Below are 15,360 nucleotides of genomic sequence, written 5' to 3'. Positions count from 1 at the left end.
ATCCTACAGTTCATGATCACTTACATACAAATGTATACGAGTGTTAAGTCCAAAGAAGCAGACGGACGCATCTAAATCTGTGTTTCATAAGGAAAAAGTAGAATTAAATACAGTTTAGGCAGCTCACTGCCGTCCATAGATTCATAGCAAGCATAAAGTAATACTCAAAAAAAAGCATTCAAAGTATAATTTGTTTCTTCACAAACAATAATTCAAACAAGATAAACAATTATATTGTACTATCATGTACACTTGTATAGTTCAGACGATATATACATTTGTATGTAAGTAATCATGAACTGTAGGATTATCTACTTAAGATCACCTACGATTTGCTATTGACTATATACTTCTATTTTATCACACTACTTGTTGAAAACAATCTACCTGAATACGTGGGGGTCTCTACCCCTTAGGAGTGCATCAAAGGGGGTGCCGGTTGGCAGCAACTGGCTTGTGGTTAACCCATCACAGAGTAACATAGTCACATAAATACGTTTATTAGCATCAAGACGTTCGAGCGGAGGGAGAGCGACCACATGAGTTTCGGAAATACTCTTGAATTACTTACAAATTGTGCACGTTATATACTGTTCAGCTGCGTTGGCATTACCCGTAAATAACACGGGGTTCTTGGAAGATAAATCACTGGCGGAGTGAACAGGAGGTTCAGTGAGTAAATCGTAGCAGAGAACAAACGCATGTAAGGCATGTTTTCTTTCCCCACCTTATCTTAACGTCGGGAGGAGCAGGGGAGTTATCACGATCTGTTGTGCGTGTCATTGACCGCAAGCTTTTTTAGCCACCAGTTTGTCTGTGGGAAAGAGCAGTGCCTGCAGTTTGGCACACAAAGGTCATTTGGGATTTCACTGTTTATGGGCAAAACTGTAAAAAGTATATTTCCACAAATGGCCCTTTTAACTTCAGTTCTACTTAATGTGGTATCTTTTAGCAAGAGTTCCGATATACAGGTTGGGACAGAGAAAAAAAAGGCTTGGTACTAATGTCAATATCCATTATTTCTTGTATTATTTCTTGTATTGCTACATTTTGCATTATCATTGCTCAAACCTCCTTTCATCTGCATCGTTAGTAATGCAAACGGGCAAGTACTTGGCAGCCAACGGGTAGACCATGTAGAAGAAAAAAGCCTGCTAAAGAAATTAAGAGGACAATCATTAGGATGCACCCATTATCCAACCAAAAGAGCTAGTTATGGACTAAATGTGCCAGTAGGCACATGGTTTGTTCAGCAAAACCATGCAGCTTCTTTATTGCTTCGCGAACAAAACTGGAGGTGTCTGGCGCGTAGGCACTGCAATCTTTCCGAAGACTTTGCATACGCTGTCCCTTTTCTACAAGTATTGTATCTAAAAATCAGTCTATTTTGCAGGGCCACAAGGCGCACCACCTGTATTTCTACAGTGATATTACTCAATATTTCAGTGATGCCATTAAAGGACGCTTCCAACAATCTGGCCAGCTGATGGTTGTCTCTAGAGTTCACAGCAGGGCCATACCAGGGGATGACGGCCTTAAGGAAATCGTCCACCAGTATCGTCCTGAATAACAGTGCTGGGTAGGGTTGTCAATAACTGGGGTCTAATGGATACGGCTGGAAATACAAATCCTAGATGGCAACGGCTGCTCCAATGTCGAGGTAGCCAAGTGTAAGCATTAAGCCCACAAATTAACTGTACGGAGGTGCCAACATAAAAGCGAACATTGGCATTGTCTGTGGGAAATGGTGATTGTCATGTTACAGTTGATGCTATACGAGGAACCATTGTTCGCAACACCAACAGCCCCTATTTCAGAGGCCCAGAGATGCAGGGAGGAGAAGGAAAATGAATGAGGGTTATTATCCAATAGCTGTATAGTTGGTGGAGGCTGTTGCCGCAGTCGTGAAGCCAGCCGGGAGGAACATTTGTAAACTCATCTGACCAAAAGAAAGTAGCATTTTGGAGGATAACAAATTCACAGGCTCTCATTGGAAACAGCTGTGTAGGGACTTACAGAGCCATAGCTCTGTCGCTGAATCCATGCAATTGTCTTGCGTTAAAGCATAATCTTTGCGTCAATTGTTTTAAAGTCATCTGGCAGGGGATATTCTTTTCCTCCCTGTATTGTCTGGTTATATTTTGATAAGGATCATACTTGCTGGCATAGTTCATAGTTTAAAGTGCTATTGCTGTTGTCGCCCTGTTCCTTCAATGCATTAGCAGCCTATTTCTAATTTTTTTTAAACAACCAGCAACAATAATAAATGAACAAAACATAACCATCACTCTGGCTCTTTCTGCGTGGATTCTGCTTCTACATTTTCATCATGGAGCGGTTTTGCGACCATGCCGCCCTGGTCTACTGCCGTCCTTTTGGTCAGCTCAGATCCCTTTCTCTTGCGCTTCCCCCTTCTTTAGGGGTCACGACATACGTCTGTCCATTTTCTAGTTATTGTTCGTCCACTCTCTGGGGTCATCTACATCGCTCTCTGCTCCTTGTCCAAATAGGACTTGCATCAGGGAGTTCCATGGCAGTATCTTTTGCCCAATTTCCCTTTCCCCCTCCTCTGCACAGCTCTTGTCCACACCACTGTTTCCACCAGTGCCCACCACCTGGAGATCAGACCACCATGAGTCTGAAGTTGGGCCCGCCCTGGAGTTCCATGCCATTGCTATCCGACGTTTGGCCAGTATGCACACCGAATTCTTAATTTTGGCAAAGTGCATCCTTTGTTTGCCTCCTCTGGGGGGGGGGGGGAAGAAAGACTCGGGATTCCATACTTGTATCTTGATGCCACATCCCGCCACTTTCTCCCCGATTCCCTCCCAAAAGATCTGTATCGCTGGACAGGTCCAAAACATGTGCAACATGTCTGCTTCTTCGTCGGACCAGCTGGAGTATTTACAAGGTTCTCAGTCTCATCATGGTCATCCTTCTGGGCGTAAGGTATACCCTGTGCGTAAGGTACAACTGCGCTTGACTGAACCTTGCGTTCCTCGACACTTTCTTTGGATTTCTCAGCACTCTAGCCCATCCCTGTTTGCTAAAGGGCCTCTGGAGTGCCCCTTCCAAACATTCTCTCATTTGTAGCACTTGCGCGTTGATGGATTCTAACAACTGTTCATATAGCCTAGAGGCAGTGTCTCCCCCTAATGATATGTCATATCATGGTCCGAGCCCATCACTTTGATCTCGAGATCCTTATTCAAAAATGAAAGATGCGTGCTGCATTTGGGAGAGCTAAGTCCCTTGATGTTGGCACTCGAAAATTGGAGATAAAGGTGGTGAAGCAAAAATATAAGAACTGGTTGAAAATGTATAAAAATACTCTACTGCAAAATGACACTGAGCAGATGCTAGCCATACTAAAAAACAAACTCTAGGGACTTCTGGAGTTTTAACTTTCAATCTCCCCAAATGGCACTGCAATCTTGTATGGTGCCGGAAGCCGCTTGGATAGCCCATTTTGAAGCCCTCTACAAAGCAGATGACCATGGAAGTATCCCATTGGAAACCATCTTCGAAACCGTGGGATTTGACGTTTCCAAGAGAGGAGATTGTGTCTATATTCAAGAAGGCAAAAAACCCCCGAGCTCCTGGCCCTGACGGTTTTACCAATTTCACGATTAAACATCCTGAACTATGGGCATCCATATGCGTAGCCTTATTTGACAGAATAAGTAAATGCCATAAGACCCCTAAATCCTGGAAATCTGCTGTCATTGTCCCTGTATTTAAGAAAGGGGACAGATCATGCCCTAAAAATTATCGCCCAGTGGCATTACTGGATATTCTGGGGAAAATTTATGCCACAATGTTGCAGCAAAAATTGGTGGCATGGGCAAACGATTCTAATCATGTAGATAAAAGGCAATCCGGATTTGTAAAACAAGTAGGCTGCTCCTTGAATCTGTTACTTTTGAACCTGATGAAGATGGAGGCGATTAAATTGAACTCAAAGGTCTATTTGGCCTTCATTGACTTCTCATGTGTATTTGATACCATTGATGGGCCTCTCTTGTGGTTAAAACTACAAAGTTGGGGATGTCCAGGTGACCATATAGCAGCAATTCGAGAATTGCACTCCGAAACATCCATAAAAATCAGGTTGGATCGGTCTGGAAACTTAACAGCCCCAATCAAAACCTATAAAGGGGTAAAGCAAGGCTGTCCCCTAGCTGCCGCAATATTCAGTTTGTTCATATCCGATATAGGGTTAGCGATTGACTCGATAAGTTCTTTTCCACCAATGGTAGCTAAGTCCCATCTAAGCTGGTTGCTATATGCAGACGATTTGGTTCTCATGGACCTAACACCTGTCGGCCTTCAGAGGAAGTTGAATGCGGTTGCTCAATATGTCGTATCTAACCATTTGGTGATAAACACTAAAAAATGTGAAATTCTGGTGTTAAAGAACCTTAATAGTGAAGGATGTAAAAAATCGAGTCATCCGAGATGGTACCTAGGTGAAGAGGTGGTCATTCAGATAGCCCAGAACGTAGAATGCCTCGGCATGTTAATAAATTCATCAATCAATGATGGTCCATGGATTACTGAATACAAAAGGAAATGCAAGCAACTGGCAAGTCAAGCTGTCATGCATAAAAAATTTGGGAAATTCTCACTAAAACCAGTGCTAGCTTTTTACCAGCAAGAAGTAATTCCAGTTTTATTATATAGCACTGAAAACGCTTTGGGCTGCAGCTACGACACATGGGCATCACTGGAACACTGTTTTTGGTCTAAGGTCCTGCCTCTCCCAAGAGGAATCTCGACATCATGTGTGAGATATGAACCTGTCGCTGATTTCGCTACATGCTAGGGTATGCTGGGCTCTGGTGAGTTTGTCTCGGAAAACTCGCCAGCGCGAGCATATACCACAATTTGACATCTTTTATGATCTGACACCAACAAACAATAGCATGGTGTCATTATGGTCTAAAAGATGCGAAGAGATCCTGAGTGAATATGGAATCAGTCTGGATATGCTGCATAATAATCCAAACGCTGCCAAACTGAAAATCTGGCACGCGGATTGGGAGCTAACTTGCTCACAATGAGCTACAGCTAAAATGATGGAGGTGCCGCTCAAAATACAGCATTTTAACACTCCCCAACGCTACATCAATTTGTTTCCAGATTCACAGGCTCGAAGAGTGTACATGATGCTGTGTTTAAACGTATTCAAAACTAAAGATCGGTTGGCGTCATGGAAAACCAACAAAGTTTTAAACTTAAGCTGTAGACTATGCACTAAAGATAAGGAAACCCTGAAACATTTGGTGCTATTCTGCACCGCTCTTCGATCAGAAAGGACATTTCACCTGGGGCCTTGGAGCCTAAATTACCCCTCCCGTTGTGCCGACGATTGGTGGGCCAATATGTTTCAAGGATTGGACATGAAATTGATATTACCATTGACTAGTTTTCTAATGTTAATTGAAAACCGCCTGAATGCATTGTCGGTCGATGAGTAATGTGGACAGTGAATCGTCTGTTCAAAAAGAGAATTTAGGAGGGGTTTACTAAAGGATGTTTTTTTTTGTTGTGTATTTGTAACTATTTTAAAGGTTTGTAAGAAACCGATAAAATTAAAATAAAATGAAAAAAAAGATATCATGCGTCCAACCCTCCCTCCACATCCTTTCTCTGGCCATTCTGCCCATCTTTTCTTGATTGTCGTTGTCATGCTGGTTTGTAGGATAAACTGACCTCCATGTATACCTTGATCCTCTACGATGTTCTGGAATTCCGCCCATTGTCCCTCCTTCCTCAGATCACCCATCTGCGCTACGCCCATGGCCTCCCACTGGGATCGATATGTTGCGAGAGTTCTTGTGCCCGGGCCTGCGAAACCCGTTAAGGGGGGTGGGGGGGAAATCTGTGTTGAGCAGGGATCCTTCATTGCCTGGAGTTTCCACGCTCTGCCCCACAGGGTTCTTGCAAGTCTGGTGGGGTCTTGATCAGGGATTTATCGATCCATGGCATTTCCCTCAAATAGTATAGTTTCAGTGCCGGCTAGAAAATTGTCTATTGTCTCTTCCCCCAGCCATTTGACCACAAATTGCAATTGCCCCGCCAGGTAGTATTTTTCAAAGTCTGGCAATCGAATGGCTCCTGCTTCATAGTCTTTGCAGAGTCATCATGGCGATCCTGCTCCACTCCCCCCCCCCCCCCCCCCCGAACCGCTACAGGAACTTCTGTGATATTGTGTTCAATTTTTATTGAAGATGACCCTGGGTATGTAATAAGGGATGTTCGCGAATTAATATAACATATGTGGCAGTACCACCATATTCAATGAGGCCGCACTTCCCATCATTCCCAGTGAAGTGTCCCCCAGAACTCCATGGCCTTCTGTGTTCTGTCAAGGACTGCATGCATGTTGCTTTTGTGTGTCTGCGGTGTCATGGTGTATTTCTACCCCGAAATATCAGAGGAGCGCAGTGCCCACTTAAGACTCGGGTCTGGAAGTTGATTCGAGGGGACCAGTCTTGGGTCTGCCAGGGGGAACAGTGAGCACTTTTCTTTGATGGTTATTCCAGAAAGTCTAGTGTATGCATCAATCGCTTCTAGCAAGCAGGGCAAGGTCTCTTGTGGGTTCCCCACAAAAAGGAGCATGTCGTCCGCATACAGTGAAATTTGATGCACCACTCCGTCTGTCTATTCCTGTATCCCCATATTCGGATTTAAGGAAAACCGCTAGCAGTTCTAGGGCCAATATGTTCAACATAGGTGACAGCGGGCAACCCTGCTTGGTACCTCTGTATATCCTCCAGAACTCTGAGATGTGCCGTCCCAGTTTTGACTCTTGCCCTGGGATCCTTGTATAGCAGCCTAATCCATCTAAGGAACCCTTCCCCTATTCCAAAGTGGGCAAGGACACTCAACAGCCACTCCCAGTTCACGCAATCAAAGGCATTGACAGCGTCTAACAACGCTATAGCGCATTTACCCCGTCTGAGATTTGTCCGGTCCACCACATGGTGGAAAATTCGTAAAATCTTTCAAAGATTCAGTGCCTGTAAATAAGTAATCTGTGTAAATCTCCCATTGGGTGCTCTGTGTAACCTCTCTCCAACGTGTACCTTTCTCCAGACGTCTGCCAGCTGCAATCGGATCAGTACCATTTGTAACGCCTTGGCTGGGGGTGCCGGCTTCCTGTGTTTGTCATCCGACCTGTTGAGGAGTGGGTCCAGAGTGTAATTGAAGTCTCGCGCCCAGATAAACGTTGCTTCTCTGTACTGGGCCAGTTTCTTGAAAAATTCCATTGCATCGTGATTCGGTGCATGCGTATTTATCAGGCATGTTTCCTTATTCTCCAGCATTCCGGGCACCAGCACTAGTCTTCCTTCTGAGACGCATTCTTGCTTTATTAGCTGAAATGGTACCCCTGGGGCAACCCATGTCCGTACTCCCCTAGCATATTTCGAATGTGTGGAACTATATACCGGTCCTCCCCATTTCTTGTTTACTTTGGTTTGTTTCTCCCGTGTTAGGTGAGTCTCTTGCCACATTGCTATTTTGACCTTCATCCTGTTTAGCCAGGCATATACTCTAAATCTTTTAACATAAGCGTTGAGCCCCCTAACATTCGAAGTTGCATTATTTATCTCATCTGGGCTCATATTTGCTGGCTCTTTCGGCTCTGCCATCCCGTAGCTTCTGTATGCCCACTACCCCGTGTCTCCATTTCACGGCCTCTGCGTGGGCTAATACATCTTCTTGTAGACCAGTTCTCATCCTCTTGTGTCTTCCTGTATCTCCATCTCCGTGGGCCTCCGACCAGAGGTGTTTCTCTGAGCCTTGGCCCCTTGCTCTTCATCATTTCCGCCGCCTTTCACTCCACTCTTTGTTTCTGCGTATGCTGCTTCCTCCACTGTTAGTGCCATCTACCAATCGACTAATTCTATTAAACTAACGCCCAGCCACCCTCCCCCTGCTCTGGCTCTGCTGTTTTTCTTGCTCGCCCACTGAAGCTGGGTTGGCCCGCCGCATCCTGATGCCTCAAAACTGACATCTCAAACTCGTAGAAACACTCTGGGGTTGTCAGCCCTTGCGGCAGTAGATTCTGTTGCTCCTTTATTAATTCCTTCTGGCTTGCTTTATTTCCTTTGTGCTAAATGTCTCTTCTTACGTTTGGTCCCCGCTCTTCATCACGTTATTAGTGTTCCTGGGTCTTTGCTGGAGGATACCCTGCTAGTCCATCCAAGTGTGGGCTTCCTCTGTCGTGTCAAAGCACAACCTACCTTGGTGTATCACCTTGAGTTAAGCTGGATACAGCAGCATGTAGTGTATTTGCGCCGCTCTGAGGCGTTCTTTAGTCAGCCCGAAGCGCGCTCTTTGCTTCTGGACCATGACTGTGTAGTCCGGGTATTTTGTGATTCTGGAGGAATTCTTGGTGATCACTCCCCCTTCTCTTGAAAATGTCTTTTCCCTATCTTTGAAGTTCATGATCTTGGCGATCATTGATCTCAGGGGGGGGGGGGGAGCGGAGAGGGGGGAATCACCTGGTTTGGGCTTGCTGGTCTGGGTTCTGTGTGCTCTCTAATCCGCAAAACCCTGGAACAGTATCCACGCCCCATCTCCTGGAGCAGCAGATTTTCAACATACTCCGTGGGATCTCTGCGTTCTTTACCTTCTGCAGTCCAACTATACGGATGTTGTTCCTTCATGCCCTCCCTTCTGGATCCTATGCTCTACATTCCAGGATCTTTACTTGCTGCAGCGCTTGCGCCATTTGCATCTTTGTGACAGCGACATCGGTGGTGTTTTGCTGCACCTGCTGTTCTGCTGTCACTCGGTCCGTCAGGTTTTTTGTGTCTTGCCATAGTAGGCCCACATCTACCATGACTGTCTAACTTGTTTTCTAAGGATGCCTTCAGAGCACCTATCAGCGTGTCCATTTTACTTTCAAAGGACACCTTCAGGGTGGCCATTGCTTCCAGGTCCATCACTTCTGCCAACCCCCCCACCCAACTTGTTGTGCAGCACTCGTAGCTATCGTTGCTTTTAGCTGGGCAGATTGTTTCTCTCTGGGTTTCCTGGTAAAGGAATCTATGCTGGTTTGTTTACCTTTTCCTCCTTTTGTCCAGTTTGGCATTATCCCCTTGCGTGAGGCGTTGTTTTCCCCTTCTGTACGTACTGTAGACCTAGAGTCTGCGTGGGGCAGGTGTCTGCTACATGCTGCGATGTTCGAAGTCTGGTGGTTCTACCTGCCCAGGTGTCGGCACTGGCCCCTCGAGGGCTAGGCCCACCCAGGTGCCTGGATTGCAAGACCCTTCACTCTTCTCTGATCTGATGTGCGTCTCTCCGACCTACCTTGCACTTGCAGCGAGTGCTGTGGCACTCTGATTATGTAGGCAGGGCCTTCTTCTATATAATCTTTATTGGGGATGTTCGTGCTCCCTTGTCTGTCTATTTGCGTTCTGGCCTGCTCCTTTGCAGCCCGTGGATGTGTGATCTTAAGCCAGGGGACTGTGGCCTCCCACGTAATATCGCTTGTCTTTATATGCAGTATGTCTGTGTGGTAAGCGTTTCATGCCTCTTCTTAGTGTCATTTATTTGCCCACACATGCAGGCCTCAGTCGCTGTTGGCAGCATGTTCCCACTTGAGGCCAGTCGATGGTCTGTGGCCTCACACGCTCTATTAACAGTTCAATTGGGCTCTCGCTGCCCCCGGTGCTGAGGTGGGGGGGCAGCAGTTTTCCAGCGGTGTATATTCAGGGGGGGTGATGCTCCTGGCCGCCTCCCTGAGTGTCAGTCCCAGTAATTGTTTTCTCGGGGCCAATGGCTGCCTGTGCCCTCTCCCGGGATGTGTCTGAAGGCCTCCCGGTGTTGTTCGCACCCAGCGCAAGTCAGAACCTTCTCATATTCCTCAACCATGCAATATTACCTGATGAATAAGATGAGAAGCATGGGTTCTTTGCTGTCTTACTTTGTATCGTGCTCCTGTACACTAACAGCACATCCGTTCCACTGGGGCCATCACCGCCGTGGATTGTACTCTGCTGTCCCCCCCCCCTTAGTTGTACTGCGGGTGTGTGAATGCTCACTTGGGCTGCTCTGCCCTCTCCTTTTTTTTTATTTTATTTTTTCCTTTGTCCGCTGCATTCTTTGCTGGTCTTTCTCTCCCCATCACCCGCCTCTACATGCTGGTTTGGGAGAAGGCGGAGGAGAGGGTGGTTCGGGCCACAATCCGATCCCACTGTTTCAGTAAAGTCATTTGTGGGCTTCCTTCCCACTCGCAACGTGCTTGTGACCCTCACTCTCCCAGCGGCACACAAAAGCCCGGCTCGCCTTCCCCCGCTCCGCGCAAAGCGGCCGCCTCAATCCTTAAGCATGCTGCTGCCAGCTGCTCAGTATCCCTCTGGCTCACGGGCCTATCTCCACAGCCCTCCTATGAGTCTTCTTGGACAGCCACAGCCCGTGGCTCGCTATATAGTCATTGTGTGCCACGGATCACTCTGCAAACACTCTCCCACGCAGTCCTCAACTGGGTGCTGGCTCGCCTCCGCACAAATTCTGTTATAGGCATCTCCACCAGGTCACGGCGGCCATATTTCGGACCCCTTGATTTTCGGACCGTCTCCTTGTGGTGTTTTGATCTGAGCAGGCAGCGCTTTTGCAGCTTATAAATGAAACATAGTTGTGCCCTTTATGTTCATTTAGCAGAGGATGCACGCTCTCGGGAAACCCTGCTATGGGCCAGGATCATCCGGAGCCCCTCGGAAAAGCTGCCTTACACCATGGCTGTCATGGCACGACCCCCATTAGCAGCCTCTTTAGGCCTGTCCTAAATTTATTCATGCATTTAGCCATATGCTAATGAATCGGGTGGAGGTGGTAGATGTCGTTTAATCAGTAGGTGCTATACTAAAGGATCTGTGGCATCCATTTCGGGTGTCGAGGAGCCATCGCCTGTGGCTCATGCACAACATATGCTTTTTTCCCTGCATGTTCGTTTGAATCTTGTTCCCATGCTTGCTCAGCTTGTTGGTTATCATAACACCTTACTATTTCTTTCTTTGAGGCTTTCTGTTGCTGTTCCTGAATGGCTTTTTGTTAAGCATAGTCCCATTTTTGATAGGTTGTCCACTGAACTAATCCAATTATCTTTGACAACCTTTCCCTGAGTTATCGTAATGGGGCTCGCAAAATCTAGTAGCCCACTAGCGAGTAGTTTTTATGAAGGGCGAATCACATTTGCAGGCTACTCGACCTTGCTGGCGAGTACAGGGATGTTAAACATATTTGGCGTTTACTGCAAACACACTTTGTTTGCAGAAACTGGCAAATGCAAGTTTCACTGTGAATGCTTGGCCGCGTTGCATAAAATAGTAGGTGTGCTTATGGCAACATGTGCCATTTTACTAAAAGTACTGGTAAATATTTTCTCAGCTGTCACTTTGGGGCGAGCGCATTTCTCTTGGGTAGAGTATGTAAACTAAGGGACTTGTTCTGCAGGTCTAGTGGGATTTTTAATAATTTGCAAGGCCTGCGGCTAATTTTCTTAGTCAAAAGTCCTATGCTTTGTAATGTGTAAATAGGAAAGGTCAGCAATAAAACCACCCCAGACTTTTTTTTTTTTTAAAACCATTAATTCCCATCCTGGGATCCCTTTTCATCCTTCATTTTCTACACCCATATTTGTTGCTTGCATTCCGTATATTTCGTGTGTAGATATAATTGTGATCACAAGGTTGCAATATGGCTAGTTTCACTTAAAACGTTGTCCCCCAAATATTGCAATACTTAATAAAAATATAGTATGTATTCATCCAATTTTCCAATCGTCACCAATCTCACCAGTTATTCTGTCGTCCTTCTGTTCACTCAGTCCAGTCTGTGCCGGTGTCTCTAAAGCAATATGCTGTTCCAGGCAGGGGACATTGACTGGGGTAAATCGACGTGTCGGGAAATCTGGCAGAGTCTGATCTAGACGGTGGCTGCAGGAAAACCCAGTCCACATTGTGCAGTACGCTCCATGGCCGCCTGTCGCCTTTTCGCAATTGTGGTACACAGCGTGTCTGGATTTGCTGCCAAATCGGTCCCATCTGGGCTGTCATTTGCAGAAAGGTGCAAATTGGAGTAAAGCTGTGAGTCCCCCCTCCTATGTGTGTTACCACCTGGAATATAAAATCAAGACTGACACGCCATCACAGAGTAGCATAGTCACATAGATAAATGTATTTACATCAAGAAAACCTACTCTAGTGGGGAGAGCAACCACATTTTCGCAAATGCTGACTTTTTTTTTTTTTTTTTTTTTTTTTACAAATTGTGCAGTGTTATACTGGTTTGTTTTTTTTGTTTGTTTTTTTTCTCCGATGCGCTGGTATGAAACGCAAATAACACAGGGTCCTTGCAAGATAAATTACTGGTGGAGTGAATAGGCGGTTCGGCAAGTAATCGTAGCGAAGACCAGACATGCAAGGCATGTTTTCCTTCCCCCTCCATAGCCTAAGGTCAGGGGCAAGTTATCACCATCTATTTGTGAGTGCCATTTTGACCACAAGCTTTTCTTAACCACCAGCCTGTAAGTGGGAAACAGCAGTGCCTGCAGTTTGGCACACCAAGGTCGTTTGGTTTTTCGATGTTGTGAACTACGGGCAAAACTCATGTGACATATAACTAGAAGCTAAACTTGTGTTCATTTAGTGTATATTTCCACACCCTCTTTACCCATCGAGCCATCTGAAAACACCTAGTTGTGTACTTCATTCTTCTTGACTGCGGAGCTGCCTATTGGATTACTCCAGTTCCTATGTGGAGCAAGTGTCCCTCCTAAATTCCTAAAAGGACTCTTTAAGGTACTCGTCTGAGCAGTCTGCCTTTGCCCCCCTGGAGTGTACCATTTAAGAAATGGAATGCTAGCTGGTATTCACGATTTTTCTCCTGACTTTTTTAAACCGCACTCTTGCATTGAGAGTCTGCATGATTTTTCCGTCGCTGAAAAGTCAGTGATGGAAAAGTTTGCATGAGAAATGTGCGAACCACAAGAGGTTCACACATTTCCCATACGCACTCATTCAAAACCCCTACATACCCACACCTCCACCCACAAAATAACCACAACACTCCCCCACCCTCAACACACCCCCACCCATAACCCCCAACATAAACCCTACTTACCTTTTTTTACACGCCGAGTCCCTGCGGCGCCAGTTCCCTTTCACTTCCGTGATCGGGAACCGGCGCCGCAGGTTCCTTTTTTCTTTGTTTTTTTGTTTATATTTGCCTACAATGCTACGACCAAAGGTTCGAAGTTTTGGTGTTCGAACCTTTGGAAGCATTTTTCTGTTTTTTTGTACGGTCGGCCATTTATTTTTTTATTATTTATTTATTTATTTTTGTTACGATTGTAAAATTCCTGCAATTATGCTATACAGAACTGTGGTTACCTTGTATGTAAATTCTTTCTAAGAGTGTAAAGCGACCAGTAGGTCTAGTCCGACAATTCTTGGACCTATTCTGATTTTTGGCCTATATTGAGTATATGGTTTACACGTGTAATGGTGAATCCACAATGTAATTTGGGGAATTACTGCGACTATCCTAGTGTGCCGTTTGTGGCTCCCAAATAGGACTTGCTAATGTGGTGGTCTTGTCTAGGGATCACCTTCTTCCCGTTACCTAGCGTTACAGTGCAATGAGTTTACCATCTGGTATAAGTCATGCAGCTTGTGAGTGGGAAGGGTCTCTGGTTGGGCCCTCCCCACACCCCAATCACCCTTTTTACGGTGTTGTATTTGCTGCTCTGTTAGACAACTCCAATAATTATTTCATATGTGCTTTGTGTGTATCCCTTTTTGTTAAAGGGCATGCATTGTTTAGTAAAACTGTTTAGTGTCCTTTCTTGGGAGGCCTCTTGGTAGTTTAACAGTACCGATCTACCAGCTTTCTTACCTTCCTTGGGTAAAGCCTGACTGCTTTATTTATTACATTTATATAGTGCACCTAACCCTGAGGCATCTGGGTGCTTGTGATTAAGAAAATGGTTACAGACAAAAACAAACTGTCTTGAGCATAGCGAATTTGGTTACAACCAGTTACTTTCAACTTAGTCTCGTCGGCTACATGGGAGTTGGTTACAACCAGTTACTTTCAACTTAGTCTCGTCGGCTAAATGGGAGTTGGTTACAACCAGTTACATTCAAGCTTACTCATATTTGTGTGCTTACGGAATTGTTAACATCCAGTTACTTTCAGGCTTGATCAAATGCAGAATGCGAGTGCAACAAGTTACATGCAGAATTGTGAGGGTCTTGGCAGGTGTTCATGTAGTGACAGTTGTGTAGTGAGGTGGTGTCTAGGACCCTTTCGGTTGCCTTGTCTGATGGGGAGGGGGCTGGGAGTGGATAAGGGGTAGGATTGGAGGTTATTATTGAGCTTTGCCATAGCTACCAATTTAGAGAGTCTGGTCTACCTTTTGGTTGGACATCTTTCTACCCTCCGGATCAATGGCTTCACACCCCTCAACTGAGCCTGTGGCCAAATCTCACTAATAATCTGGAAGTGCATGCAAAGTTCCTATATCTTCTGATACTCTAATGAAAACCGTGAAAGATGTGACATTTTCAGCAGGACAATAGTTCTAGATGTTTGTCCTAATGTGTGACTACATGCTTCAAAATTAGGTCCTACTTAACCTTTTTCCTTGTGGTGATATTCAAAGAAATACATGTGGCTTTTTACTTCGCTAGTGTAGTGTCAATGTGCATTGGAGAAACACTGGCAAAATTACCACATGTGCATTGTTGGCACTGGTACAAACTGACCACATTAGCAGATATCGAAATCATCATTATAAGGGGGAGCTAAAAGCAGCTCCTGGATATATAGCGTTTAGTGAGCAGGAGATATCACAGGGAACCAGTTCCACAAATATAACTTCCACAAATATAACTTCCACATTAGATGCAAACATATAAACTTTGTCAATTATTTATTACCCCTTATGCTTTAAATGTTTTATAGATGTGTCCTAATGCTTATTTATAGATTGTCACAAACGTACGCACAGAATTAAATCCACATAGGTGCGCTTGTCCAGTATCAGTTGGGCTGGATAGCCAAATATAGCTCCTGGTAGCTGTTGCTGCCAAGCTGACCAGGCTTTCTAGGCCACATGAAAGAACTAAATAACTCTCAGCTCCCCTCAATTTCGAACCCTGCGTTTGGTCATGTTGCTGGCTAAAACACTTATGCCACTTGTCTGTGACCCCATATCTAAATATTGCACCTGCATTGCTAATTCTACCCCCAGGGTATTGCCCAAACATGGTTGGTCTTAACCGTCGATTGATGCGACTAATTTGCAGAATCCCATATTGTCTGTCAATATATGTTTACAGT

The 15,360-nt window shown here is 45.3% G+C and overlaps 1 protein-coding gene across 1 annotated transcript in view; it reads left to right on the top strand.

Annotated features, from left to right (window-relative positions):
• Positions 1-15,360, top strand: part of RTF1 (RTF1 homolog, Paf1/RNA polymerase II complex component) — a 956,198-nt gene that overhangs the window by 95,698 nt on the left and 845,140 nt on the right. The window lies entirely within an intron of this gene.

This window comes from Ambystoma mexicanum, chromosome 14 (genome assembly GCF_040938575.1).
Source record: "Ambystoma mexicanum isolate Mex_15411 chromosome 14, UKY_AmexF1_1, whole genome shotgun sequence".
NCBI lineage: Eukaryota > Metazoa > Chordata > Amphibia > Caudata > Ambystomatidae > Ambystoma > Ambystoma mexicanum.
The sequence above is the reverse complement of the archived record's forward strand: the minus strand, read 5'-3'. Positions and strand labels throughout refer to the sequence as shown.